Raw genomic sequence first — 6000 nt, forward strand, 5'->3', positions numbered from 1 at the left:
AATAGAAAAAAACCGATATTTGATTATGAAAACCGACTGCTAGAGAATTTTAGAAAAGCCACCATGACTGTTACTGTCGAAGATATGCTTAGGTGTGCACCTTCCCTAAAGAAGTACCTTAAGGACTCTTGCACCATTAAGAAGCCTAAGGAAGTGGTTAAATTATCTGAAAATACCTCTAGTATTCTTAATGCCATCCCTATCAAAATGAGAGACCCCGGAGCCCCTTTCATTACATGCGAAATAGGAGGAAACACCTTCTCTAAAGTTTTATTAGATACGGGAGCAAGCATAAGTATCATTCCGACGACATTATATGAGGAGTGTGGGTTTGGAGAGTTGGAGGAAATTCATATGGACCTACTCTTAGCTGACGGCACTGTTAGGCAACCCGAGGGAAGGTTAACCGATGTCATGATCACTGTAGAGAATTGTGAAATCCCTGTAGACTTTATAGTGACAGATGTAAAGATATCGGGAGACATTAGTTTAGCTCCTATCATCTTAGGTAGACCATTCTTGGTTACGGCAAAAACGATTATGGATTGGGAGAAGGGGACGGTTGAGTTTAAAATTGAAAAGGAGAGAGTTCAACTGGATATATCGAAAATGATGAAGTGTCCTGTAGGAAGCAATGAGGAGTTAAAATTGTGTGCAGAAGATGAAGGAGAGGATGTGGTTAAAGAATACTTGTCACAAGTAGAGGGTAGCGAGCTAGAGGGAGAGATCATAGACCCCCCTTCGGTAGAGGTAGGGCCAGAATTGAAACCTTTGCCCTCATCCCTCAAATATGCATATCTAGATGAGCAAAAAATCCTACCGGTAATCATATCTTCATCACTATCCTCTGAACAGGAAAAGGACTTGCTAGAGGTACTTAGGGAGCATAGAAATGCCATAGGTTGGACCTTTGATGATATTAGAGGAATTCCATCTTTGATCTGTGAACATAGGATATTTTTAGAAGAGGAAGCAAAACCTTGTAGAGAGCATCAAAGGAGACTCAACCCTTACATGAGAGAAGTTCTTGTGAAAGAAGTGATTAAGTGGTTGAATGCAGGAATAATTTATGCTATATCCGACAGTAGATGGGTGAGTCCTGTACACATGGTACCAAAGAAATCTTGAATTACCGTAGAAGTGAACGAAAAAGGGGAAGAGGTGCAGAAAAGATTGACCACAGGGTGGAGGGTGTGCATTGATTACAGGAAATTAAATAAGGCGACAAAGAAGGATCACTACCCACTACCCTTCATAGATCAGATACTAGAAAAACTGTCAGGGCAGCAATATTTTTGTTTTCTTGATGGTTATTCAGGATACAACCAAGTAAACATCCATCCTGATGATCAAGAGAAAACAACATTTACGAGTCCCGTAGGGACATATGCCTTTAGGCGTATGCCCTTCGGGTTATGCAATGCCCCCGCCACATTTCAGCGATGTATGAATGCCCTATTTTCTGATTTAGTAGGCGAATGTTTAGAAATATTTATGGATGATTTTTCAGTATTTGGATCTACCTTTGAGAACTGCTCCCTAAGCCTCACCAAAGTATTGAAGAGGTGCATTGAGTCCAACCTTGTCCTAAGTTGGGAAAATCTCATTTAGGAGTAGTGCTGGGACACACGGTCAGCAACCATGGATTGAAGTGGACAAGGCCAAAATCAAAATCATCCAGGGCCTTCCACCTCCAACCAACCTAAAAACCTTTAGGGTTTCTCGCCACGCGAGTTTCTATAGACGTTTATCCTTGATTTTGCTAAAATTTCTAAACCTCATACAAACCTTTTATCGCCTAAAAATAATGATTTTGAACTAACACTAGAGGCTAAAGATGCATTTTATAAATTGAAAGAAGCTTTGGTTAATGCGCTTATCCTGCAAGGGCCCGATTGGACCCTTCCTTTTGAACTAATGTGCGACGCTCTGATTTTGCAGTAGGTGCAGTGTTAGGCCAAAGAATTGATAAGAAACCCGTGGTGATCTACTACGCCAGCAGGACCTTAGTGGATGCACAACTGAATTACACCACCACCGAAAAGGAGCTGCTGGCCATTATTTTCGCTTTAGAAAAGTTTAGGTCTTATTTACTAGGTAGTAAAATAACTGTTTATTCTGATCATGCAGCTATTAGATACTTGTTAACGAAGAAAGAGGCTAAACCGAGATTGATTAGATGGGTGCTTTTATTACAGGAATTTGATTTGGAAATTAAAGATAAGAAAGGGTGTGAAAATGTAGTAGCCAACCATCTCTCACGAATCATAGGCGCCCACCTAAACAAATTAATGATGCATTTCTGATGAATTTGTCCTAACTGCACAAGGAACATTCGTTCCTTGGTATGCACATATTGTCAATTTTTTAGTTTCAGGACAAATTCCTACAGGTTGGACTTCCCACGAGAGGAAAAAGCTACTCAAGGATGCGCGATTTTATTTTTGGGAAGATCCGGAGCTGTTTCACCAAGGACAAGATCAAATTCTCTGACGATGCGCCCCGAGAGCGAGCAACGGCATCCTAGAATTCTGCCACGCAAAACCAGGAGGGGGTCACTACTCGGCCAAGGTAACAGCTCATAAGATTGTTGAATCGGGTTTCTTTTGGCCTACATTATTTCATGACGCGCAGAAATTTTATAACAGTTCTTTAGCATGCCAAGTATCCATCAATATCAATAGGAAAGATAGAATGTCCCTACAACCCATCTTAGAAGTAGAAATATTTGATTTATGGGGAATTGATTTTATGGGGCCATTTCCTAGTTCTAACGGTGATGAATACATCTTGATGGCTGTTGACTACGTCTCCAAATGGGTAGAAGCCATTCCTCCAAAACCAATGACAGTAAGGTAGTGACCAATTTTATTGAAAAACACATTTTTTATAGATATGGATGCCCACGAGCGATCATTAGTGATGGAGGTTCACACTTCACAAATTACAACTTTAGGAATCTCCTCAAAAAGTTTGGTGTCCATCATCGAGTCACTACCCCATATCATCCTCAAGCCAATGGACAAGTTGAATTGTGCAATAGAGAGGTGAAGAAAATTTTGAGGAAAATAGTGCGTCCAGATGGGAAAGATTGGTCTAGGAAGCTAGACGAGGCGTTATGGGCTTATAGGACAGCTTACAAAACCCCTCTCGGCATGTCTCCCTTCCGCCTTATCTTTGGCAAAGCTTGTCACCTACCACTTGAGTTAGAACACAAGGCCCTTTGGGCTATTAGAAAACTCAACCTAGATTTGGATAGAGCCGGCAAGCATAGACTTCTTCAATTGAATGAGTTGGAAGAGTTAAGAAATGAGGCTTATGAGAATTCGAAGATTTATAAAGCCAAGATGAAGATGCTTCATGATAAGAGCTTGAGGAGAAGAATTTTTGTAGAGAATCAAAAATTATGGCTTTACAACTCTAGATTAAAACTCTTTCCAGGAAAATTGAAAACGCGATGGGATGGCCCCTTCCTTGTTCAGCAGGTTTTTGAGAATGGAGCGGTTACAATTTTAGATCCTACGTCTCAAAGACGATTCACTGTGAACGGGCAACGGCTCAAACCCTACTTAGAAGAAGAAGATCTTCACAGCCCCATGAATATTACGTTAGAAAAGCCATCGCATGATAGCTCATGATCCGATTAGTTTTTGTTTTTACTACATTTCATATTCTCTCTGCTTGGTTATTTTCCTTGTTTTGTTTTTGTTTTCTGCGTTTTTGTTTCTGTTCTCGTGTGCAGCCACTCCGATCCACGCCCACCTAACACGTTAGTGGACAACACGCATGCTGATCGCCGCCCTTCCTTCCATGGTTTGGTATTCCTTTCTCCTTTCTCTCATTTATGATTTGTCATGTAGGAACATGCCTTTTATTGAGAGGGGGGGGGAGTACATTTACATGCACTATCCATGAAAATTTTTTTGTTTTTGCATTCACAAACCATGGATATTTGATGATCTTAGGAGATGATTGTCCAATGATATGCATGATAATTCGATTCTTTTCAAAAGGGTAGAAATGCAAGAGTGACCAGCTAGGGAATCCTAGGTGAAGTAAGCCTAGCTAGGTGCACTACGATCCATACCACTACAGTCATATCTATTACCATTATACTTCTCTCACCTCACCATCCACCTCGGGTTGAGTTAGCACTTACATGCACGAAAATGTTTAGCTTTAGTGGAGAGTAGGGTTAGTGTTAGCTCATTGGCAGTATTATTATGACGTGAGTGAAGCTCCCTGACCCATGAAGGATACATAACTTTGTCGGGGGAATAAGCTGCCGGTCTACTAAGGACGGCACATGGGTAGTGGATAAGCGCCACCAAACTATAAAGTGAAAGCTGCACTGCGCATAAACAAGCAAAAGCTTGCATCATAGTACTAAAGTTGATTGTCATAAAAAATGACCAACAAGCAGCAAATGCCAAATAAAATAAAGGTGGAAAAGCTGTCTCCCATGTGTTTGAGCCGATGCTACTATAGCCATAGTATTGAGCTAGCATTAATACCACTCTCTACGCCTCGTTCAGTAGTGCGCTTGGGGTGTTAACTAGATCTTATTCCATATACTATGTACTTACTATATGTAGTCCATAGATCATGTGCACTTAGTTGAGGTCTAAGGCTGAGATAGATCCTAAATTTCTTTTACGCTGGTCAATTTTAATTGCTGAAAATACTCCTTGAGAAGAGCATGAATCAAAGTTATCGGAAGTCAAAATTCACCTTGAGATCATCTTTTATTCTCACCTGCATGTCATTACTAAGGGACTAGTAACGATCTAAGTTGGGGGGTGTTTGATGACTCTAAAATATGTCATCAAATAATCAAGTTCTTAAGTTTAAATTCATTACAACTATCTTGTGAATTCATGCTAAGTTCATGCATATGTATTGTTTTATGAAATCACTAACCCCACTTGATTCTTTGAATCAAGTGGAATATATTTAACATTTTATTGCTAGTGAACATTCAGAAACAGGTTAAGAAGATCAAGGAAGAGAGGAGGATCAAGAGAAGTGGGCAAAAATTCAAGTGGCAAAATTACGAAATGCCCCTGGGCATGACTTAAGAGAAAACCTATAAATACTCTCTTGAGAGAGGAGTTTAGGTTGTCCAGAATTTCTCTCAAGAAAGCTAGGGCTTGGAGAGAAAGGATTTCTGCAGACCCTCCAAGGCTGATGAGCATTGGAGCTGGGAGAAGCAAGCCGAGGAGTAGCCGAGCACGCCGATCGCCGCCTTGCCCGGTAGGAGTGACCCAAGGAGGCGTGTGCATTTCGGTTTTGGGACAATCTTCTTCTCCCTTCTAAGCCAATCAGGGTTGGGCTGAAGATCACAAGCTGTCTTCAGCATTTCCAATTTCTGTTGTTCCTTTGGTTACGTTTGATTTCGAATCCCATAGTTGATTGAATCGTTTTCCATTCTGTCTAGCAAAGTTTCATTGTTCTCGATCCGCCGTGAAATCCTTCCTGCAGAATTTCAACTGCTAGCAACCCAGGCCTCAGCCTAGGTTGCCAGCAATCCAAGCAGCGAGCAAGCTTGCCCGCTGAATCAGCACATGCCAGCGTGCTCGCCAGCAACGCCGCCGCGCGCTCGTGCAACGCCGCAAGACAGGCTCGCCGCAGTAGCAGCGCCGCGCGCAGGCTCGCCCGCGCGCAAGGCTCGCCCGCACAAATCAGCACCGCGAGCAGGCTCACCGCGTGCAGCAACGCCGCGCATAGGCTCGCCTCAGCAGGCGCCAGCAGCTCGCCTGCGCAGCTCGCCAAGCGCGTGCACAAACACCTGCAGGGTGTTTGCTCAATTGCCTCACAGGGCGTAAGCGAACCGTCAACAAAGAAAATTTCTCTGCTGACGGTTCTGCTCAATTGAGTTTTGCCAAGATATCTCCGTAAAACTTAACTGAAGATAATTTGACTGAAGAATTAGCTGAATCAATACTTTTAAGGAATTCTCTGCAAATTATTCTGAAGAAAATTTCTACAGAGATTAACACT

Source organism: Wolffia australiana, chromosome 13 (assembly GCF_029677425.1).
Source record: "Wolffia australiana isolate 7733 chromosome 13, ASM2967742v1".
In the NCBI taxonomy this organism is placed as follows: Eukaryota; Viridiplantae; Streptophyta; class Magnoliopsida; order Alismatales; family Araceae; genus Wolffia; species Wolffia australiana.